The sequence below is a fragment of the Solanum pennellii genome, chromosome 8 (assembly GCF_001406875.1).
Source record: "Solanum pennellii chromosome 8, SPENNV200".
Taxonomy (NCBI): Eukaryota; Viridiplantae; Streptophyta; class Magnoliopsida; order Solanales; family Solanaceae; genus Solanum; species Solanum pennellii.
The window spans coordinates 34,477,768-34,504,657 of NC_028644.1; positions in this window are offsets into that span (position 1 = coordinate 34,477,768).

Sequence of the window (26,890 nt, forward strand, 5' to 3'; positions counted from 1 at the left end):
GACGCCTATATAAGGTTACCAAAAGTACTCAGCACAGAGAGTGTGAAATATTAAGAGACAAGTCTCAATCACACTCTGTCTGTAAGAGTAAGGACAATCCACACTTAATACGTAATGATGAGATGAAAAATCATCTAATGAGCTATGATGCCTCATGTTAGAAGCCAACTTCTATGATGTATGAGAAACATTTAATGCAACTTTATGCTGAGCATCGATATGCTAGCTATGAGTTGTGTTTCCTTCTTTCGGGAAGATAGAGGTTTATTTAATTTCATGAGATGAGATTTTCTGTCTAGACGGGTATGGGTCTCCTTTTATCTCCTAGTCTTTGAACCTATACTTCCAATATAGGGTTCTAGAAGTGTTCAATTTCCGTATATACGCTAGCATGTTTTGGTTCACTTTGACCAGTGATTCCACCTTTTCTTAGTGTGGGGTTAAACACTGGATTTCATGATGCTCACATGATTTATGTCATTTAAGGTTAAAATTCCCAAAGAAAAAATGAGGCCATCCTCAATTAATTCTCATAATGAAATGAACGATAGCGAAGGTGTTAGGATAGGATAATCAAGAGGTGAGCTAGACATAAGTAATCACACTAGGTCAATCTTGGTTATTGCACAGCGAACCCGATGAAAGTCTTAATCTACATCCTAGGTATGGCTGGTGTATACACTAGGTTACGAAAGAATGAAAGTACGTATGAATGAATGAAGCAGACTCTGTGTTTGCTAAAGAAGGATCCCTAGTTGAGGTCACATATGTTGAGCCCTCATTTTGGGAAGTCCTAATATCAAGTCCATGATACCAAAGTCTCATGGCATATGGACAAATATATAAAATATGTATGTGCTAATAAGCAATATGTTATGTGATGTGTGCAATATGTTACGTATGATGATGAATGTTACTCTCATAGCATGACTTTCCTAATCTGATTTTGGCAAGTCTACTGACTTAACTTTCCATTATTCATATACTCATGAGAGAGCTTTTCTTAATCATGCATGTCCTTGGTGTGTGCTTGCATATACCCATACTTTGTACAAGTGTGTACCAATCCCATTAAACTCTTTACTTTTAGGTGCAGGCACAGGTGGATGCTAGAGTTTACTAGACGAGGTTGAAGCTATGCGTACTTTGTAGGCGCTCATGCTTTCGAGGACGCTTTCCCGTTATTTTATAGCTTAGATGTAGGCTTGAGCTAGAGGAGTATGTTCCACTAGGGTTTCTTTCTCAATTATTTTTAGACATTGTATTTGTGCCATTCTAGCAACTTTATATTCTATGATATAATTATTTCATTTAGTTGAGTAACTTATTAATAGATGGTTGTTGTGAAAAATTATGAACTGATGTAGAAGAATCTTATATGAGTATAACGCATTTACTATGAAGTCTATGTATACTTCAAGTAACTAAAATTTTCAAATTTTCCGCTAAAACTAACTTAGTTGTATGTAACGATGACGTATGTTGGATTGTTTGCGACCTCTAGGAGGTCAACGACGCCGGTTTCGTCTAGGGTCTAGACTCCGGTCGTGACACTTTAATTTAATGTGGTGCCCCTAACACCCATGAAAAGAACTATACTTAGTGCAACATTTTAGACATTCTAGGAATTTTAAACCTAATGCTCTAATACCATGTTTGTCAAACCTCGAGCTACCACCGAGACGCATACATAGAACCTAGGACTACCAATGATACCAAACTATCCTTATTGGTATAATGTGAGCAAACTAAAATAAATAAATTAATAAATAACTACTTCAAAAACTAACTCATGATTTTTAGAATGATGAGGAGTACCCATATACGAATCTGTATAATCATAAATAAAAGTTTAATACTTAAGAGAAATCAAACTCTAGTACTAAAGATGAAAGTATTTATGTGTGAAACAAACATTGAAACTGTCTGGAAATGTTGGGACATACCCTAACTAGATATAAGAAAAGTGAAACTAAATGTTTGAATATACTGAAATGGAACTCAGTACTATTGTCCTTGGAAAATAATGACTAACTAGTGAATTTGCTCAATCGGAGATCCGGAACCGATCTCTACGTTATCTTGATGTTGAAAATCTTTAAATTACATCACGAGAAAATGTTGCTCATATTACACCTAAGTTCTTGAAAGGCACCAAGCATGAAATATTGAATAAATTTGGGTACAAAGCATAATTTAAAATGTAATAAAGCATATATGTAATATATACATAATAGAGATATTGAATATTGAGCTAACTGAATGCACATACAATATTCATAACATGACCATGGTATATTGATTGAATTATTAATATGGTAAATTCAATAGAGTGTGACTGAACTGTGGGATCTACAAATAACTGACAATAAAACTACATGAGCTAAATGTGGAGTCTTATGTATAAACCCCATCGACAGGACCCAATACACATGGCCAAAAGGTGTAGAGGCATGCTGACGTGATCACTAAAGAAATGCTCAGAGAGAGGAATTACAACCTACATGGTTAGTAGTTCAGGGACTACAGAAGTATGTTGAACCCTAGTCAAACTCGTTATTATGCTACTCCCAATTAATTAAGTGGTTACCACATCATGACTATGTTTATGTAATACTTGATATATAAAACTCAAACATTAAAATTATGAATGCAATAGTTAGTGATTACTTAATAACTTAGGAATGTATAACACAACAGTTGAAATATCCGACCTAACATGTGAAATTCATAAACATAAGAAAATACAAATCTAGGATTATGAAATACATCCAATAATCTGAGTTATAACATGATAATCTGCTTTGGAACATACACATAGGTAATTCATGAAGATTTGTTGTAATTATGGAAACCCTATGTTTAATCATATTAAGGAAATCAAGAAACTGACTCCATTCTAGGGACCTAATGGAAGAAAAAACCAACTAGTGAAATGTTGCTACGTTCTTGGATCCAGGGTTTGTCGACTTTTTCTCCTCTCTTGATTGAAACTTTCTATGTTTTGATTAAGGATTTAAATTAGGTAAGTTCTATTTATGTTTATAGGCTTAAACTGAATAAAATCTCAGAATTTAGGGTCTAAATGATGTAGTTTAGGGGACAGATTAATAATAAAAGACCCAAAGACCCCTTGATTAAACGCTATCGGAGTGATCGATGGAGATGACTGACGGGCCATGAGTCGAATAAGGGTCCGTACTGGTAGGAAGTTGTTCTCGACTAAAGGATTAAATTTAGGAATCCAAACTTAAGGCTGGTAGGAAGTTGTTCTCGACTTATTCTCTGTAGGTGACTTCTTTCAGTGGCTCCTACAACTTGTTAAAATTTTTAAATTTTCCCTTCTCGATTATTGTATATAACAATATAAAACTGGTATTAAAAATAAGGCATAAATCATTGTCAACTCAAGTTAACTTCATATTTAAAACCCTTTAAACTCATATGCAATACTTCTTAAAGTAACCTTAGTTCATTATTACTTGTGAAGAATTATCCTTTACCGACATGAGATTGTGTGACCTATAACATGGTCTCTCGGTGTTTCCTACACCGAAAAGTGTTGTCCTACTTTCTAAAGTAGAACCATGAACAACCGTCTTAAGTTAATCCACTAGCTAATCATCCTAGTGGGGCACATATTTATGTGATAAGGAGATTGCTTATAGAAAACCAGCTTTTTGTAACGTGAGGGCTTCCATCTCATGAGATCACTTTGGAAACCCGACATCTAATGACGTCAGAGCTTCCATGACATATTGAATATCTACTCGGGGCTAAGCATAAATATCACAAAATTATTATTATGTCTTGAATCGATGGTTAGCTTAAGTCCCACATAATAGTTATTAAATCTTGATTTATATCATATTCCATGGGAAAGTTCCTTGTACAACACCATTAAATTAGTCTCATTAGGATAACTCCTTACACCATGCGAAAATTTTTTAATGTCCATGATCCTTTTATGATCAGTTTTTATGTTTCAATTAGTTGAGAAATACTTTCAACCTAAGTTATGTGTTTATGAGAATATTTTTTTGATCAACACAAAAACTACAACATCATTGCTACTTTACTCTTAAATCACCCTAAAAACATTTGCATAGATTTAATATAACTATGGATATGTCCATAATTTACTTAATAAGGTCAAAACTCACTTTCAATAATAAAAAATTAGTAAATATGGGGTAGATATGAATTTCATTATAAATTCATGTAAAGCCTGTAATACATGTTTGATTTCATAAAACTCTTACTGGAAGATCATGTGCTCACATCATATGATTCGTAATTTGGAAATTTGGGGATTACATGGTATCATGGGAAAAATAATTATAAAATCATTTAAATTCATCAATTCATGCTTGTTTCCATAAAAATCTTCTTTCATTATCCAAATAAAAATTATATTATCACAATTGGAAAACGTGGGATATACATGGATTCATAGGGAATTATCATAAAAACAATAGTATTTCATCAATTCAAGCATAAGAGAAATCATTTCAATTTGCATTGAATAGAACCCATGAAAATTAAAAAAACCCTAACTCAATTAGAAATCTAATATTTGAAATTGATGAATTCGGGAACTGTATGCATAAAAACTATCACATGTCAAAGCCCAAAGCTTAAATTCAATGGAGGAAGTGAGTCTTGACCTTGATCCTAGCGTGAATCCTTTCTTCTTCTTCAAGTATCTTACGAGAGAAATATTTGAAAGGAGGAGCTTGATTTTGTTTTGGAAAATTAAGAGAGTGAATTAAGTTTAGTGTTTTGGGGGGTTTAAAATAAATATATAGGGATTTACCTAGAAGGAAAAATGACTTAGTATTGAGTAAAAATAACGAGGGAAAAGACCCAAAACTCCTTGATTGGAATGTACCGAAATGGAATGATGGAGGCCAAATTCGTGACGAATTTCTGTGTGACAGTGCTTTACTATTTCTAGCATTAAGATATACTCCGTGATGTTAATTAAGCAAAATTAGTTGCACTGTAAAGAGGACTCAGATACCATTTATTTGATAGGTCATGGACTACCTAATTCCTTTTGAGATAAAACATATGATTATTTGAAGTTGACCCTAAACCCTATGTCCAATAAAAATCCTATGACGTAAGGATTTCGTAGTTGTGATGCCTCTCATTTAAATGAAGCAGCAATTAAGAAACCCTCCAGATAAAACCTATAAAATAACTGACCTTCAAGCAAACTCCCAAGGCCAGTAGCAGCCTTCGCAAGATATCAAGTGGCTCGTGGGAGTTTCCCTTGTCTCGGAAACCTTATGGAGCGTAATTCCTAGCCACCATACCCTTCACCAAGATCTATTCTATGCAACACGATTCATGGAGGTGTTTGTGGGAGGTGAGGCTTCTTTGAAAGATACTTCCTAACTTTGTGGACACCACTACGACTTTTGATTCCCTTCACGCTAAGTGGGGAGGTTTTTTTTAGGGTGTCAAGGTCTAAATCTCTAACTCATGTTGGAACAACTAGAAGTTCCATGACCTTGAATAGAGACTTAAGTGGGGAATAATTATGATTCCAGACCTAAACAAACGTTTATAACTTTTATAGGAATTGCTAAAACTTAAACGTCAAGGGACGACCATCATGTTCGAAGATTTGTGAAAATGACCAAGTGACCCTTTAAGTGTTTCAAGGGATTTCAAGAGGCGGTGTAACATTCTGGTTTACCCCTAGATGGAAACATCGTCGTCGTCCTCTTTACGAACTAAGACTAGCCTCTTAGTCTTATGTCAATACATTCATAGGTTAAAAGTATGGAAAAATTAAAATTTTTTTTTACATCCATTTGGAGGTTTACGTAGAACTCTATATACACAAAATATAGTCGTATCGAGTATACATAGACCCTTCGTATAGGAAGGTTACATAGCTTCTACTTTTTATTGCACATCATATATATACGATAAAAGATTGTCTCATCTCATACCATCTAAACGATCATTAAAATTTGTGCATAGCCCTAAATAATATGTAAAGAAACCACATATAGGCTTATACAAGTCATACACAAATGAAAGTGGAAGGAACATAAAAGTCATAGAAAACAAAAAAACTTCCTAAGCCAGATATTGGCATCGGCTACGGAAAGTGAGAACCAACCCACTTTGATGATAGACAATTTACAAGCCTTCTTCAAGTTGTCTCAAATGAGACTTCCACGACCGGAACCTAAAATGTTCGGGACAAAGAAAGAAAATGGGGTTAGTACTCCATATGTACTAAGTATGAGATCATATGCACATATAAGAGAAAACATGCTAAAAAAGGACATTTAGTCAAAACATGCCGTTTTAAACTTTTAAAAGTCTAATGCAAAATCAAGAAAGTCAGACAAATCGACAAAACATTCTTACTATAACAACCCGAAAATAACTATGTTAAGTAAGGACTAAACGTACCTAGAATTCCTAGATTAAACAGGACCCACATGGATTGATGCGCGTGGAACCAGACCTCAGAACCTATGCACCATCAAATCCAACGAACTTAGTGAGTTAGTTTATCTAGGCAAGGTTTGTTCCAGCCATGTAGGGAAGTTGAATATTAAGATTCACCCGGATGAGTCTTAACCGGACTTCAAAGGGGTAATGTTATGTTTGGAGGGTCTAAGGATAAAATTGTGTTTTCCAGGATAAAGGTAGTATTGTTATTTCCCTAACTAATTAATTATTAATTAATATAAAGACTGGGCAATTCGGGTAAGATTGACCCGAATTGACTCATTTTTGCAAGTTAGGCTTCACCCGGGTTCAATCCTTGGTTGAAGCAATGATTAGATTGAATTAATTGGTATTTAATGATAAGTTGAATTAATAGGTATTTAAATTTCTGATTTAAGAAAGGAAAAATCAAATTTTTCATAAAAAATTAATAATAAGATAAATAAATAACAAAGAGTCCTAGTTTGACTAATTTTTCAACTAAAACTCCTACTCCTAAACTTACTGTCATCTCTCTGTACTCTTATTCTCACGTCTCTCACTGTCATTCTCACTTCCATCATCAGCAAAAAGGATAAAAAAATCAAAGTTCATTACTTGAAGAACTTGCACACAAAAACTAAAAAGAAAAACTAATCTAAAAACAGAAAGTGAAAGCATTTTTCAAATGGTTAGCACGTGAGTTTTGTTGGATAAGCATTTATTTTCGTGGGAGTTTGAAGCACTTGAGATCAAATTTTAAAGGTATTAAACGACGAGAAAAGGTATGGCTTTTCTTCCTCTTGGTCCCTTTCCCAAGAGACCCCTAAGTTTCAGTCAAATTCTAATCTGAAAACTAGGAATGTTCCCCTTTGCATTTCTTTGTCACTAGCTCCCATCAAATTTGTAGGTTGGGTATGTTATTCTGGTAGAATTGAGGAATGTGATGTGTTTTCCTGATATTTATGTTCAATTATATATGTTTGGATTTATGTGAGTAATAAGTATGCTTTACGAAACTATGTGTTAAACGTGTGTGTGTGCATTGTGTATGCCGTGGCTTTGGTCATGGGTTGAAGTGTGTAATATGCATGTTAAATTCTTGTGTTTTTTATGCAATTACTCTAAGTAAATCTTGATAATCTTAAGTGGTGTAATGTATCTGAATTGAGTGAAAATCATGATAAAATGTAACCACGAATATGAACAAAATAAACGTACGAAAGGTCCAATAAATTGACCAAAAATATAACGCATAAAATGTTGAGAAAATGGAATGGAAAGTGTGATCAAATTTCCAGATTATCTGGAAAATTGGTTCGGCCAAGTTACTGGAAAAATTTTGATTTTTTAATTTTTTTAAAAAATGTATTAGGTCATTGGGGATTGAACCCAAGACCTCACCATAAGCCAGATATTAAAAATTAAATAATCAAAATGAGGTAAGGGGGATTCGAAATGGGGTAAGGCTCAAGTGAAGGAAGGAAAGAGGAAAAGAATTAAAAAAAAAGAGGTGTTTGGGGATCGAATCCACAACCTCTTTTATAGGTGAGGGAGATAGGGGAAAAATGAAAGAAAAATAAAATGATGGGTGTGGGAATTGAACCCACAACCTCTCGGATAGGTGAGGAAGTTAGGAAAAAATTCAAAGAAAAAAAAATGAGGTTGTGGGGGATCGATCCCACATCCTCTTGGTCTCGACAGAAAATGAGAAGAAGGAAAAATAAGTGTAGGTGTTTGGATTCGACCTCAAGTCGTTAAGCTTAAAAATATAAATCAAAATTTTAATATGAGACTAAGTGTTGCTCAAGGGATTCGAAACCGGGTTCCCTTGCGCGATTTCGTATTGATATATAAGTCTTACATGAATAAATATTTAATGAATGATGCACATAGGAATCGAACTCGAGACCTTTGCATACTTAGAAGATGCATAAGTCTCGTACCACATAATCTTGGGTAAGTATGAGTCACTTAGAAGAATTTTGAATGAATCCTCATGGCTTGTACGTATGGATTCATAAATCCAGCGTACATTTAAAAGTAAGTGAACCTAAGGTGTATGTGATGAATTGATGTGACTACAAGGGGGTTAAGTAAGAGTGTGAGACACACTAATAGGAGGCATATGACAAAATGAACATTCATGTAATGGGTTGAGTAATTATGAAGAGCTAATATGCTAAAGCTAATGAAAATAGTGACTACATGACTATAGGCTTGTTCAAGTGAGACAAGTTGCATTTACACCTAAAAATCAATGTCACTAAATAAAGTTTCATAGAGAGTATATTTATGCTAAACGATGAATAAGCAAAGAAAGAGTGTCTACATGAGGATAGGCTAGTACAAATGAGACAAGCTGAATCTACGCCTAGAAATAATGTCCCTCAATGTAAACTCTAAGATAGAATATGTATGTTATACGATGATAAAATAATCAAAGATGCGTAAAGATGAAATGAAAGGGTGTTAAGAAAGAACAGGGTGACACCACAATATGAGGGTAGTGCAAGTGAGACAAGTTGTACCTACGCCTATGGTCACCAAAAGTACTCACCTCGGAGAGTGTTGAATATTAAGAGACAAGTCTCAATCACACTCTATATATAAATGTAATGGAACTTTATGTTGAGCATCGATATGCGAGCTATGAGTGGTGATGCCTTCTTTCTGGAAGGGTGGAGGTTCAAGTAATTATCATGAGATGAGACTGGCCACCAAGGTGGGTATTGGTCTCCCTAAATCTCCTAGTCTTTGATATATGCTTCCAACATATGGAATAGCTAATGGTTTTCCACCGAAGTGATCTAGGGATGTTTTTGTTTCGCCTTGGTCATTGACAACCTCTTATCGGTGTGGGGAAGAAATTGGATTTCATGATCCTCACATGATATATGTCGGTTAAAGTTGAAGTTACTCAAAGTACGAAATATAATAAAATGAATGATATCAAAGGTGTTTGGATAGGAAAATCAAGAGGTGAACTAGGCTCAAGTATTGACACTCGGCCATTCTTGGTCATTGCACAATGGACCCGATGAGAGTCTTAAACAAAAACCTTGAAATAGCTGGTGTTCACACCAGCCTACGAACGAATGAAAATGAAATACGTATTAATGAATGAAGCAGACTCTGTGTTTACTAAACAAGGCTCCCTAGTTGAGGTCCCATATGCTGAGCCATCAGTTTGGGAAGTCCTAATTTTATTTCCGTGATTCCAAGGTTTAACGACATATGAACGAATTATACGTTATATATGTATGTGCTATATGAAATATGCTATGTGTTGTGTGTAATATGACAAGAATGATGATGCATGTTACTCTCATGGCATGACTTTCCTGATCTGATATAGCAAGTCCAACTGACTTGGCTTTCAAAAATTCATATTGTTAGGAGAGAGCTCTTCTTAATCATGCATGTCCTTGGTGTGTACTTGCATATACCCATACTTAGTACAAGTGTGTACTAGTACCATATATTATACTACTTTAGGTTTAGGTTCAGGAGGGTGTTCAGGACATTCATTGAAGTTGTTTGGACATCAAAGCTTTTCATCCGAACTTGTTAGGTCCTCATGCATTCGATGATGCTTGCCTTTATGTTTCTAGATTAGTAATAGGTTTAGGCAAGTGGAGCATGTTCCATTAGTATTTCTTTCCTATTTTGTTCATACATATGTAATTATGCCATTTTGGCAATTGTTACTTATGTTATTATGACTATTTATTTCAATATTGAATGATTCTTTATTAGATGGTTGATACGCATGAGCAACCTACTAGTTTATATGCATATGCTTGTTATAACTGTGAAGTCTATGTACACTTCAAACAAAACAAAAATTTTCAAATTTTCCGCTAAAATTAACCTAGCAAATATAATGACGACGTAAGCAGGCTTGTCTGCGACCTCTGAGAGGTCAACGATGCCGGTTGTAATTCGGATTCATGAATCCTGGTCGTGACACTTACTTACTCAAACAATAAATATGTATCCCAACAGTCTTGAACCTATGATTTACTACCACCCTATCATAAAGGAATAACATCACAAGCATGAATAAGAGTTAATCATATCTTAATATGCAAGACATCTACTCATGAATCCTTATCAAGTCAACAAGTGCATTGACCAAGCAAAGCCCCATAACCTTACTCAATCAAGTAGACTCAACAAGAAACCATAACCAATGTCAATGTCCACATAATATAACATTTAGATATACATTTCATCGTACTTTAACAATATAGCCCATCACATACTCATAGGTGAACTATTCAACATGTAGTAATAAAAATGTGCAAGTTCATCATATACACATCATTCTCATCACCACATAAACATATATATCAACATCCTCCTAAGACTCCCCTCAAGGATAACTAGTGCAATGCTTAGGTAGAGTTTCGTACCCCTACCTTGACTAAGCTAGACCCCTTAGGTTATCCTAATTAGAGTTCTATCCTTTAATTCATTTTACCTTTTGGGAACATGTTGCCCTAATCGACATAGACTACATGAGCTAGTGTGGAATCCTTTGTCATAAGACCTAACACAGAAAGAAGGAGGACTACTTGACAAGGTAGTACCAAAACATAAGACATAGCAACTACGTGGATCAACTAGTTAGTATTCCTATGGGGACAACATAATTCAAGAACTAGGAGATATAGTTAGGATCCTCCTTATGCTCCATACATTGTATTCTCCAATCTCAAGAGTAATTTAGTGCTCCTACCTTCCCTATATGGGAAGGGACAGTCCTCAATCTAGTTCGCTTTGCACTAAGTTATAGTCCCTTTTTGAAATGTCTTTAAGACTTTAATTATCAATCATAACTTAATGTATGTCATAGGGTCTACCCCTTGTATATTCATAATCATCAATAGCTCAATATGAATTGTGTGAGTATAGTCTTTTAATCACAATTCACATATATGAGGTCAACACCTTTAGCATTTCATAGCCTAAAAAGACACATTGATGATCATCACCATCTTTATATCACATACACCTTAATCAACCTCACAACATAGTCAAGACATTTCAATTCAACATCATACAAACCTATTAATCCTAATACAAGGCATACTCCAATATAACATCACGACTTAACCACAATTAATCACAATTGGAACTACAGATAGAGATTCTAAGACTTACCAAGTATTCCTGATAGTTCATCGTTTAGGCCTTAATATAAAACCTCAATCAATACAATTTAGATATTCAACATCCTAATTCAATAATTAACATGTTAACAAGACTAGAAAAAAAACTATAGCACAATTCAATACTAGGTCATAGCTCAAAACAAGATACCTAGATCAATTCACCTTCAAACCTAGATCATCCTCTCAATATTAGCATGAAATACTACAATTCACTCCAATTTGTTAATGATTATTTTAGAGAAATCATCTACTAATGATTTAACCCAAAATCAAGACAATTGAATCAATCACAACCATATTTACATCAAGATCAAACTTAGGGTTAAATGTTAAGGATCATAGTCGTCAAATTGAATCAAACTATCACCATTGATTATAATAAAAAATACATGTTAATTTACCCATTATATCCTAAAGAAAACATAAAAAAATCAGTTCATAACTTAAAATTCGTAATTAAGTGATACTTACTTGAAAATCCAACTTTTGAAATCCTTTTAAAGGAACCTTTTTAGGAAAGAGTCTCAAAGATGAATTAGATCCCATACCTTAATTTTTGATGAGGATTTGAGGGTGAATTCTCTCCTTTACAGCTCCCAAATCACTTCCCTAGCTAGTCTTCAAGGTGTCTTCAATAAAGAGATTAAGAAGAGAGAAGGAAGATAGTTTCTTTTTGTGAATTGTGTTTTAGATTAATGAGGGTTTGGGTCTTTATATGGGGGGTTAAATAAGTTATTAAATCTTCCTTTAATCCCTATATATCCCCTAAACCCCTTAATTAATCAAATTAGCAATTATTAAAAACATGCTAGAAAACTTAACCCTCACAGACGGAACCCCATCGACGGGCCGTTTGTTAGTCTACGGTTGGTCCCTCTCTCCGTCCTGCACAACCGTCATATTGTAGGCGGAGGCTTTCTCCATTTTTCTAAGTATTGGTCGATTGCTGGAAATGACACCTCGTCGATCTACACACGGATCGTTGCCTGTATCTTGTCGATGAACACTGCCTAGACAGTCTTGGCATCAACTTGCAAGGGTCCTCCTCAAGGGACCTTGGTTTGTCCTTGGGGAGAATTACCCGGATTTTTCAACCACGAATCACCCTAAAAACATGTTATACACCCATCCACCTAATTTGATGGAATTCCGACTCCTAAAAGCTAGTAAAATAGGCTAAGGCACACTAGTACCCCTTATAACTAGTTTCCGAATGTCATGGACGTTCTTGGGCGTTTTGGTTTGTAAACATCCTAAATGACCTATATATATTGAGATGGACTTAAAAGCAGTTCTTATACACCATGTCATCTATGTTAAGTTTTAAGGCTCATATTGGATTTTCAAAGTGTTACATTATCCCTCCATTAGGAACATTCGCCCCCGAATGATACTAAAACTCTTATAAGGAAGGAATCGACTCAAGACTAGCAGCCCAACCAACAGCAATACATAACAACATCATCATTAATCATATCTTTTCAATAAGGAAAAGTTCAAGACTCCAATTATCACACATAAGTCTTAAACACTTCATCATAAGTTATTTCCTTTTCACAACATACTTGAGCTCAACATACATTACATGAATCAATTAGCACAAAGTTAAACTTATCAATAGTTCACATAACTATTCACTAAGAATCATCTTGTCATAATTCACAAAATAACTCAAACAAACAAAAAAGGCATAAATTATAGTTTTAGGCACCAAACACACTGTAACTTCACTGTAATGCAATTCTCAAAATGCACATTTTCGCAACACCTCACCAAATTGCAGTCATTTTTATATAATTAATAAGAATGGCTAACCTTAATTATAAACAAGATGTGGGTAACGTGACTACATGTCTGCCTCTGCCTCCCATGTTGCACCCTCAACTAGGTGATTCTTCCATAAACCTTTACGGAAACCACCTTTTTATTCCTTAACTTCTTGACTTGCCTATCAAGAATTTGAACTATGACTTCTTCATAAGAGAGGTTATCCTTGAAAGCAAGACCCTCAATAGGAAGAATTGACTCAAGATAACCAATAAACTTCTTCAACATAGAATCATGGAAAACTCGTTGAACTGAAGCCAATTCACTAAGGAGTTCCAATTCATAGGCCACCTTACCAACCCTTTGCAAAATTTCATATGGACCCGCATAATGAGGACTCAATTTCCCCTTCTAGCCAAATCTAACTAACACTTACATTGGAGAAATTTTCAAAGACACCTTATAAAACTTTTCAAACTCCAAATCCCTTTTTCTATTATCCGCATAAGACTGTTGCCGACTATAGGCCGTTTGCAACCGGTTTTTTATGATATGAGCATTCTATAAGGTCTTATAAATCAAATCGGGACCAAGAAGAGAACGATCACCCACTCATACTAACCAATAGGAGACCTACACCTCCTACCATAAAAGGCTTCGTAGGGAGCCATGGAGATGGATGAGTCAAATCTATTATTATAAGCAAACTCTACCAAAGGCAAATGTTTATCCCAATTCCCTTTAAAATCAATAATACAAGCCCTGGCATATCCTCGAGGGTTTTAATAATTCCTTCCGCTTGACCACCATTTGGGAATGAAAAGCGGTACTCTATTTCACCTTAGTACCCAACCCTTTTTGGAATGACCTCCAAAACATAGATGTGAATTGTGCACCTCTATTCGATATGATGGATAACAAAATACCATGGCGACACTAAATCTCATCTATGAAGATCCTAGCATAATCTTCAGTCGAATAAGTAGACTTGACGAGAATAAAGCGAGCGGACATAGTCAACCTATCCAACACCACCCATATAGAATCATATGACTGTTGAGTCTAAGGTAAACCCACTACAAAGTCCATATTGATGTCTTCCAACTTCCAAGTAGGAATTTTGATGTCTTGTAGTAAGACACCCGACTTTTGATGTTGGGCTTTTAGTCTTTGGCAATTTGGACACTTAGAGGCAAACTTTGCCATGTCCTTCTTTATACCTTCCCACCAATATATCTCCCTTAGGTCATGCTACATTATTGTCGAACCAAAATAAATGGAGTAGCGGGATCCATGGGCTTCTTCAAGGATCCGGTCCCTCAACCCATCCACATTGGGAAGACATAGTCTCCCTTGGCACCTTCAAATACCATCCCCCCTAAAGAGAATGTCTCGTTATGTTTGCCAAGGACCGATTCTTTGAACTGTATCAATAATTTGTTGAGGTGTTGTTTGGACGTCACCTCAACTACTAACGAAGACTCGGAGTTGTTACCAACAATGAAACCACCATCCAAAGAGTCTTCCAACCTCACCTCAAACCTACCCAACCTATGAACTTCTTTCACAAGGTCTTTCTTAGATTTTTCAATGTGGGATACACTATACATAATCATACGACTTAGGGCATCGCCACAATATTAGCCTTGCCTGGATGAAAGAGGACACTCATATCGTAATCTTTCAACAACTCTAACAACTTTCTTTGTCAGAGGTTCAACTCTTTTTGGGTAAACACATATTGGAGAGTCTTATTGTTGGTAAAGACATCCACATGTACACCGTACAAGTAATGTCTCCATATTTTCAAGGCAAACATCACAGCGGCTAACTCAAGATCATGAGTGGGATAGGTTCTCTCATGTACGTTAATTTTCCTAGAAGCATAGGCTATCACCTTTCCAATTTTCATAAGAACACACCCTAAACCCACACGGGATTCATCCAAATACACAACAAACCTGTTTGTACCCTTCAGTAAGGTAAACACCAGAGCGGAAGTAATCCTATCTTTTAACAATAGGAAGCTTTTCTGACATGCCTCCGATCACTCAATTTTTTTACTCTTTTGGGTCAAAGTTGTCAAGGGAGATTCGATGGACGCAAAACCATCCACGAACCTCCCATAATAACCCGCTAAACCCAAGAAACTCCTAATGTCGGTTGTAATCAATGGTCTAGGACAATTTTTCACTGCCTACCTTTTCCTTGGGTCTACCTTAACTCCCTGACTAGAAATGATGTGCCCAAGAAATGCCATCGACCTCAACCTAAATTAAAACTTGCTATATTTGGGAAACAATTGATGTTTCTTAAGGGTTTGCTATACTACCCTCAAATTACCATATGATCACACTCATTCTTCAAATATACCAACATATCGTTAATGAGGACAATGACAAATGAATCTATATAATTTCAAAACACCCAATTCATTGGGTCTATAAACTCAACTAATGCATTAGTGAGACCAAAAGACATTACCAACAACTCATAGTGCCCATATCTAGTTCAAAAGGCCGTCTTTTTTACATCCTCACCTCTAAACCTAAGTTTGTGACACCCCGACCTCAAGTATATTTTTGAAAAGTAGCTCCCCCCTTGGAGTTGATCAAACAAGTTGTCAATTCGAGGAAGAGGATACTTATTCTTAATGGTGACCTTGTTGAGTTGGCGGTAATCAATACATATTCTCAAGGACCCATCCTTCTTCTTTACAAACAAAACCAGAGTACCCCACAAACAAATGCTAGGACATGTAAAACCCTTATCTAGTAAATCCTTAAATTGAGGCTTCAACTCCTTATATTTGGCCGCCGCAATCCTGTAAGGAGGAATTCAAATGGGTTTTGTATCCGATAGCAAATTAATGCCAAAATCAATTTCCCGTATGGGAGGAATACCTGGAAGTACATTAGGAAGGTCCTCCAGAAAGTGAATCACTACGGATACCAACTCCATGGGAGGAATTTCATAGTCTAAATCATATACTTTTACAATGTGAAATAGACAAGAAACAATAGGACCTCTAGGAATATAACTTCCCCCTTTCCACTTATCAATGAGTTCATTTGGAAAGGTAAACCTTACTACTCTTGTTCTATAATAAATGCAGGCAAAACATGCATTCCTTAAATCCAAACCCAATATAATATCAAAGTCAACCATATCAAGTTCTACTAGGTCAATAAAATAAAATTCATTGGGAAACATCATTGGACAATTTTGGTACATTCTTTTTTCAATAACCGGCTCACCCATCAGATTAGACACTATAAAAGGTTCATGCAAAATGTTGGGCAAAATATCAAACTTTTTAGTTAAAAGAGGTGTAACAAATGATAAAGTAGAACCAGGATCAAGTAAGGCATATGCATCAATTGAGAAGACTTGCAACATACCGGTCACCACGTCAAGAGAAGTCTCTTGCTCACCCGTTGAGAGGATAGCATAGAAGCGGTTCTTCTTTGGAGAATCACTAGAACAACATGTTTGAGCTTGACCACTACCCTTGTCTTGACCCCAAAAATTAGGAAAATCTCTTTCTTTGTGCCCGCTTTTACCAAAACCAAAGCAATTGTCTGTCTCTTTAAGGTAATCACCATAGTTCTTGTTGCCACACTTTCAAAAAGTTGTCTTCTTGGATGCCGAATTAGTACCTCTTCCCCTCTTGAACTTAGGGTTAGACACCCTATCACCACTAGCCTTTAGTAACATAGAACGAACTTGATTTGAAACCAACATCTTAAACCTAGACTTGTCTTATTTCTCAATCCTATTCTTTGAAGAACTTCTATAAAAAGATCTTTCCCTCTTAGCATCTCTACTTCTCCTCCTAGACCTTGCCTCTTCGGTATGTTTAACATGCACCATTAGACGAGAAATGCTCATAGTTTCATGAAACATTGCCGAATGACACTCCTCTTGAAAATTATCTGACAAATCTGTCACAATCGGCTCATTTCATCTCTAGGATCGGAAACCAAAGAAGGAGCATATTTCAACAATGTAGTGAATTTGAATTAGTATTCATGAGCACACATACCTCCTTGGCGAAGGTTGATGAACTCCACCACTTTATCCTCCCTCATCTTCCTAGGAAAGAACTAATCAAGAAAAGCCTTCTTAAAGATCTCCCAATTTATCGGACCACCTCTCAAGGGACTATTATCCCTCCATTACAAAAACCATGCTTGAGCCACGTCCTTGAGTTGATAAGTGGCCAACTCGACCTTTACACTCGTAGAAAACCCCATAGACAAAAGTATATTATAGACTTCATCGATGAATTCTTGGGGGTCTTCCTCAACCTTAGACCCGTAGAAGGTTGGAGGGTTCATTCGAGCGATGTCCCTTTGACTGGAAGACATAGTAGTGACTTGTTGATGAGGACGAGGCACACTCCCGGTTTGCTTGAGCCGTTAAAGCATGGTCTTGAGCCATGGCCTCTTGTTCTTAAGTTGTGATATCTTGGGTAATTTAAAGAAGAGTTGTTCTTATATTCTCATCCATCAAAGGAGGAGGATTTACGAGTGCATGCTCTATGTTAGCATCTTCTTCAAGTGGAGGAACTTGATCACGAGGAGGAGTTCCCGCATTGGCTATTTCCTCTTCAAGTCTTTGTGTCTTTCCTTCTTGTGTTCATTCTTCCTATAAGTACAACAATATGATTAGAAGCAAAATCACACCATAAGTATACTCTAATGACACCATATACGATTTACAAGAAAGAGAGTTATTCCCTGGAATCACATAGATTCCTATTCATAAGTGTGGCGCGCTTCACAATTATGAATACAAACCTAAATAGACGTGGTAGAGAGAGAGACATAACACAATGATATTCAAACCTACTCTAATACCAAGTTCGTCACATCCATGTTTATCCCTTATACGTAACCAACATCATTGTCCTCTTTAAGGACTAAGACTAGCCTATTAATCTCATGTCATTAAATTCATAGGTTGAAAGTGCTGAAGAATTAAAACTTTTCGTTAAATCTACTTTGAGATTTACATAGACCTCTACATACACATAATATAGTCATATCGAGTATACATAGACCCTTCGTATAGGGTGGTTATATAGCCTTCTACTTGTATTGCACATACATATGTATAAGATAGAAGTTAGACTCACAAATTGTCTCATCTCACACCATCTAACCTATCATTAAAATTTGGTCATAGTGTATCAAATGTAATGAAGCCACATAAAAGCTTATAAAGGTCGTACACAAATGAAAGTGGAAGGAACATAAAGTCTTGGAACACAAAGAAACCTCCTAACCAAGATATTGTCATCGCATTCGGAAAGTGAGGACCTACCCACTTGGATGATAGAGAATATATTATCCTTCTTCAAGTCATCTCAAATGAGCCTTCAACGACCGGAACCTAAAATTTTTGGAAAAAAGGAAGAAAATGTGGTTAGTACTCCAGATATACTAAGTATGAGATCATATGCACATATAAGAGCAAAACATTGTTAAATTTGGACATTTAGTCAAAACATGCCATTTTAAACTTTTAAAAGTCTAATATAAATCAAGAAAGTCATACCAATCAACCAAACATGATTTCTAACTCAAACAAGTAATATGTATCCCAACATACTTGAACGCATGATTAACTACAACCCTATCATCAAGGAATAACATCAAAAGTATGAATAAGAGTTAATCATATCATAACAAGTAAGATAAATACTCATGAATCCTTATCAAGACAACATGTGCCATGACCAAGCAAAGCCCCATAACCTTACTCAATCAAGTAGCCTCAACAAGAAACCATAACCAATGTCCAACTCCACGTAATATAACATTCAGATATACATTTCATCTTACTTTAACAACATAACCCATCACATACACATAGGTGAACTATTCAACTTATAGTATTAACAATGTGCAAGTTCATCATATACATATCATATCTCATCACAACATAAACATATATAAGAACATCCTACTAAGACTCCCCTCACAGCTAACTAGTGCAATGCTTAGGTGGAGTCCTATATCCCTACCTTGACTATGCTAGACCCCTTCGGTTATTCTAGTTTTATTTCAATCTTTTAATTCACATTAACTTTTTGGAACATCTTTCCCTAACCGACATAGACCACATGATCTAGTGTGGAATCCTGTGGCATAAGACCCTACATCAAAAGAAGGCAAACTACTTGACAAGGTAGAAGAAAAAAATATGACATAGCAACTACGTGGATCCACTAGCTAGTATTCTTATGAAGTCAACATAGTTCAAGAACTAGCAGATATATTTGGGACCTTCTTTATGCTCCATGCGTTGTAGTGTCCAATCTCAAAAGTACATTAGTGCTCCTACCTTCCCTATGTGGGAATGGACACTCCTCAATCTAGTTCACTTGGTGCTAAGCTAGAGTCCCTTTATGAAATTTCTTGAAGCCTTTAATGAACTACATCATACCATCCTATCAATATTAATACAAGGCATACTCCACTATAATATCATGACTTAACCATAATTAATTACAACTGGAAGTTAAGATAGAGATTCTAAGACTGACCAAGTCTTCCTGATAATCATTTAGGACTTACCATAAAATCTTAATTCAATCCAATTTAAATGTTAAAAATCCTAATTCTATATTCATAATGATAACTAGACGAGAATAAACACTATATCATAATTCAATACGACGTCATAGCTAAAAATAAGATGCCTAGGTCAAATCACATGCAAACCTAGATCATCTTCTAAAGATTAGCACGAAAGACTCCAGTTAACTCCAATTGTTAATGATTATTGTAAGGATAACATCAAATATTGATTTAACCCAAAATAAAGACAACTGAATCAATCACAACCCAGCCAATATCAAGATCAAACTTAGGGTTAAAGGTTAGGGATCATAACCCTAAAATTGAACCAAACTATAATCAATTATCATAATCAAGTAAAAATACATGTTAATCTATCCATTATAATCTATAGAAAACATAAACAACTCAGTTCACAACATAAAATTCGTAATTGAGTGAAACTTAATTGAAATCCCAACTTTTGAAATCCATTTTGAAGGAACCCTTTGATGAAAGACTCTCAAAGGTGAATTAGATTGCATACCTCAACATTTGATGAATATTTGATGGTGAATTCTCCCCTTTACAAACCCCAATCCCTTCCCTAGCTAGTCTTCAATGTGTCTTCAGTAGAGAGAGAAAGAAGAGAGAAAGAAGATAGTTTCTTTTTGTGAATTATGTTAGATTAATGAGGGTTGTGGTATTTATATGGAGGGGGGGGGGATTAAATTAGTTAATTAATATTAATTTAGTCCCAAAATAACCCCTAAGCCCCTTAATTAATTAAATGAACGAAAATTAAAAATATACAGGAAAACTTAACCCTCACAGACGGAACCCCATTGACGGGCCATCTGTGAGTCGACGGTTTGTCCCTCCTTCGTCTTGCACAACCATCTTCTTGGAAAGAGAATGGTGAAGGTGGAAGATTCCTACATTTTTATAAGTGTTGGTCTATGGTTCACAATGACGCCCAATCGATCCATACACGGATTGCAGCATGCATCTAGTAAATGCACACTGCCCAGTCAGTGTTGACATCAACTTGCAAGGATCCTCGTCAAGGGCCTTTTGTTCGTCCTTGACTAGTCTTACCCAGACGTTTCGACCATGAATCACATTAAACACATGTTATACATCCTTACACCTAATTTCGTTGATATCTGACTCCTAAAATCTAGTCAAATAGGCTAAGGCACGCTAGTACTCCTTAGAACTAGTTTCCAAACGTCATGGACGTTCTTGGGCGTTTTGGTTTCTAAACTTCCTCAATGACCTATATTAATTAAAATGGACTTAAAAACAATGCTTAGACCCCATGAAATCTATGTTAGGTTTTAAGACTCTTCTTGAATTTTCAAAGTGTTATAGTCGTATAAAACTTAAACATGGTTTAAAGTCTTATGATATATATTAGGGTGTGTTTAGGGTCGAAACTTCAGGGTATTAATCCCCAAGGATCACTATAAGGTCCCTAGAGGATCACCTTAACATTGGACCCTAAAAACTGTGAAAAGACAGTGTGCCATCCACGAAGGGAATAATAAGTCGTTGTTTGAAAAATGCTCTGTCATTGGTGGCCATTGGTCCATACTAATCCACCTACCAAAATTATCCCAAACACCAGCCTCTTCCAAAACAAAGATTGACCAGTACGGTCCGTGGTCAATTAGCCCCCAACTCACTTCCTCAACACGGTTCGATTAGGGGTGTTTAGTGAATTAGTTAAAATTGTTCAATGGTTAGGGAAGGATGTAATTAGTTAGTTTAGGACAATAAAAGGTCCTGATTCATTAAAATAACCTATCACCTCTTAAATTCCAAAACCCAAATTACTCCCACTTCTCTCTACTTTCTCTCACTACTTCAAAAATCCCCATTGAAGAACAAGGTCAAGGTTCTCTAGGTCTTCAAGATTACGAATTTCTTATACAATTCCCTAAGAATGAACATATATTATATCTATTCACTCTTGGGACCTTTCCCCAAGAGGTTCTTCAAAGATTGGTTTTCAATGTACTCCAAAACAATGTCGTTTATCCAATTTCGTTGGCAATCTTTCAAATTGGTTTAATGAGGTACTGATTTGGTTAATATTGATGGATAATAATTGTTTATTGGTGAATTGATTCATTACTTTATATTTTGACCTAATTTCCCTAAAAATACCCATCAATGTCCCTTTTATCCTAACCCTAACTATGAATTAGATTGTTAGATGATTATGGATGATGTAATTGATTGTGTTCTTGAATAATTTACTATTATATGATAATGATTACTATATTATTTAATAAATATTATGGAAATTGTAGTGAAGTCTATAAGGAGGTCCTTTGAAGGTATTGGTAAGATCTACAAGGTTTTCATCACTTTATTGATATAATAATGGTCTATTCTTGAAAATATTGTTCAATCAAAGTTTTAAATTATGATGTTATGGATTAATTATTATGGTATAAACATGATGTATGTGATATTATGATAGACATATTGTTATGAGGGATTAAAGTTGATTTCTCTTGTGAATTATATTACTAAGATTATGATATGATGTTCTCACATGATGATGGTTTGATGATGAAAGGAGTTTCCTATCCTGGACCTTATGACCTATTGACATGATTAAAAAGGATTTAGTCTCCTAATACCAATATTAAGAATTCATGTTAAGAAAGACTTAATGAAACTTCTAAAAGGGAATTTAGCTTTGCACCGAGCAAACTAGATAATGAGAGGTGTCCTTTCCTAAGAGGGAAGGTAGGTTAACCATTTTCTCATTAGATTGAAACAACAATGAAAATTATCATAAAAAGGGTTTCCATTACACATATCCTATTACCTTAAGTATGTGCCCTCATAGGAAGACTAGCTACTTGATCCAGCTAGATGCTACGATTATGTATGATTCAACCTTGGCAAGTAGAGCACCTTCTTTTGGTGTAGGGTTTCATGATATCGGATTTCATGTTTTGCTCACATGTTCTATTGTAAATTATGCCAAATGTTGATGAAAGTAAAATGAATTAATGAATGTAATAATATGCACTCTAACTAGGAGGACTTAATGTGTACTACGAAGTGTAGTTAAGGGTATGATACTTCACCTATGCATTACAAAAGTTTGTTTTGAGGGGAGTCTTAGGAGGTGTGCTTATTTACTTATGTTATGAATGAAATTCTTAATGTTGGTTCTACAAAATATTGATCTTATATGATGTTGGTTTCATTTGATTAGCATGATATTGGTATAAATTGTTATGTATGATGATGGCTACACTTGATATGACGTTATATGAGGTAAAGGCATTGCTTGTGATCTAGTTAATAGTTTAATTGGTTTATGTAGGGTTATGGAGTTTTATATGAGCATTGCACTAGTTGGATTGCATTGGGATTGATAGTAAGGGTCTTGTAATGCTTTGATTAAATAAACACTAGAACATGAAACATTTGTATGACTTTATTAGGGTGTTAATCTTGCACATAGATATGAGTATGTCTTAGTTTTGTTCTGCTTATGGACTTGTATAAGCTCTTTTGTGTGCATTAAGGCTTTCAAAGTAACTTATCATGCTTTTAAACAAAATGACGTGCATGGTTTCAAAGGTTTTACTTGTGTACGTTTACATACTTAGTATATGTTGTTTTATTAACCCATATTCTTTTCTACTTCTACAATAATGTATGTTTGGGCCATTGAAGAGCTTCAAGTCCATTATCAAGGAATACTTGGATAGTTCCAAAGTTTTTGGTGAGTTCTCAAGTTTGAGGATGAAGCCTTCTACTCTATATATGTTATTTGTTTAATCTAGAGACATTGTTCATTTCCTATATTGTAAAGACTATGTCATATTCTCTTATGAGACGTTATTATAATGTGGTAAAGCTATGTCCCAAACCTTGTACTCTTCTGTATAGATGGTTTTGTTTGAGACAAAAATTGTAGCCCATTTTCAATGTATGTGAACTCTTTTTAAACTTCATATCTAAAAATCTAATTTTCCGCATTTTATCTACCTATGATATTTAATGACGTATGCTAAGGGCTAGTCAAAAGCTTCTAAGAGAAAAAAGACGTCGGTGAAGTCTAGGGGTTGTGTATTAGGAATTATGTCTCAAAAAACAACACCTATGTAAAGTCTTGTTCATAATTATGAAGTGTGCCACACTTATGAAAGAGAGGCTATGTGATGCTTAGGAAATTCTCACTTCTTTGGTATTCTTAAATTCGTGCCTCAAGAGTCTTAAATCTATGTGTCCTTTCTTATAATCCTTTTCTTGTGGTAAGCTGCAAGAAAAGTTTAAGAGGATATTGGTTATGCGGGAGCTCCTCCCCAAGAAAACCAAGATCATCCTTGTCCTCCTTCTGAAGAACACGCTCCTTTGGTTGACCAAGCTCCGGTAAATCCTATGGATATGAAAGATAGTGAGATAAGGGCATCTTTGCAAAGATTAGATCAAGCCATGACTACTCATGCAGAAGACTTAACTACTTAAGCTCAAGCTATGAATGCTCAAGCAAATCGGTATGCTTCACCCTATGCGAACCAAAATGCTAGTACCATGGCTTCATTCTTGAAGTCGTTCACAAGGATGAACCCTCCAATTTTCTTTATGCCTAAGGTGAATGAAAATCCACAAGACTTTAGATGAAGTTTATAAGATTCTGTGTGTTATGGTAGTGAGTTCAACTGAGATGGACATCTATCCACTTATCAAATCAATGATGTGTTTGAAATATAGTAATTAATTAGAAGGACAACAGGGCTTTAAAATTGGGTCCCATAAGCTGGGAATTCTTTAGGAGGACAGTACTTGATAAGTTCTTTACAAGAGAGAAGAGGCAGGCTAAAGTGGAAGAGTTCATAAAAATTTTTCAAGGGAGTATGAGTGTGCTAAAATATTCTTTGAAATTTACCAAGTTTCCTAAATATACTTCTTCATTAGTGTCCAATCCTAGAGATGAAATGAACCATTCTGTGGCGAGTGTGTCCGATGATCTTGTGGAAATTTTTCATTCGGCAATGCTTCATAAAAACATGGTCATTTCTTATTTTATGGTGCATTCTCAAAATGTAAAGGAGAGTAGGGTTAAGAGAAAGAATAGGGATTCTAAGAGGGAAAGGTCCTATAAAGAGGGGTACTTCTAAGGGTATGTTTGAAATTCAAGACAAACATTAGTTTAAGAAGAGATTCTCCAACCAAATTCCTTATCATTTACCCAAGGCTATCAAGAATGGGGTATCAAACCCTAGGTCACAGGAGGGAAGAGGTGGTGGTTCACAAAATCAGAAACCTAGTTGTGCCAAATGTGGTAAGAAACATATGGGTGAATGTCTAGTCTGAACGGATAATGGTTTTTGTTGTGGAAAGACTGTCTGCAACGTAACAAATTGTCCTATAGTATGGGGTCAAACAAAGAGAAATAACCAAGCAAAAGAAAGCGGTCCTACTCCCGATAATCCTAAGAAGAAAAAACTTATATGCTCTGAGCTATAGGGGTGATCAAGAGGATTCTCCCGATGTTGTTAACGGTATGTTTCAAGTATTCCCAATAAATGTTTGTACATTACAATATCCCGGTGCCACTTTATTTTTAGTGACTCCTTTAGTGTTTATGAAGTTTGATGTGTTACCCGATGTCTTAGTCGAACACGTTTCGGTTACTACCCCGGTGGGTAACGCTGTTGTTTCTACAAGAGTGTATAGGAGTTTTCGCATATTGTTGTCAAAAAGAGTTACATTTGTCAATTTGATAGAATATCATATGTTGGAATTTGATGACATATTGGGGATGGATTAGTTACATGCTTGTTTTGTATCTAGTGATTTTAGAACAAGGGTAGTTGAGTTCAAATTTCCTAATGAACATGTTTAAGAATGAAAGAAGGGGAAACTCATTCCCAATAGGTCTAATCATTTCGTGTTTAAAAGTATCTAAGATGATTTCTAAAGGCTTCTTTATCATATTGTGAAGGTCAACAGCCTTTTGTCGAGGTCCCTCATCAAGAATTAGTACCTGTAGTAAAGGATTCTTCAGAAGTTTTCCCCGATGATTTTCGCAGAAATCCTCACGAATGGTGAAGATACTTCAGAATAGATTTGTTTTTCGATACTAAATTCATATAAATTCCTCCTTACCGGATGTCTCCGTCTGAGTTTAATGAACTAAAAATTCAAATAAAGGATTTGCTTAGATAAGGATTATGTACAAACAAGCATTTCTCTATGGGGTTGTACAGTGTTGTTTGTGAAAAAAGAATGATGAGTCTCTTATAATGTGTATTGTCTACCGACAATTGAACAAGGTCACCATAAAGAATATATATCCTCTTTCTAGGACTGACTATTTGTTTCACCAATTCAAAAGTACGAGTTACTTCTCAAAAGTTGATTTGAAATCGGGGTATCATCAACTTATTGTTAGAGGAGTCGACAATCCTTAAGCCGCTTTCCAAACTAGGTATGATCAATATGAGTTCGTAGTTATGTTTTTCGGTCTCAGTAATGCCCTTACGTCTTTAATGGACCTTATAAATTTAGTTTTTTGGAAGTATCTTGACTCATTTGTAATTGTCTTCATTAATGATATCTTGGTGTATTCCAAGAATGACGATGAACATATTGGTCATTTGAAGATAGTATTGCAAGTCCTCAAGGAACATCAACTCATTGATAAATATAGAAAGTGTGAATTTTAGTTTAGATTGATTGATTTTCTTGATCACATCATTCAAATGAGGGTATTGATGTCGATGTGAAGAAAACTGAGGTGGTTAAAACATTTACTAGGCTCTTGACTCCTAACGATATTTAAAGTTTATGTGTATAGTTGGGTAATATATGAGATTTGTTGATGGATTTTCATTTATTGAATATCCATTAACTATCTTATGCGTGTCATTTTTTAGT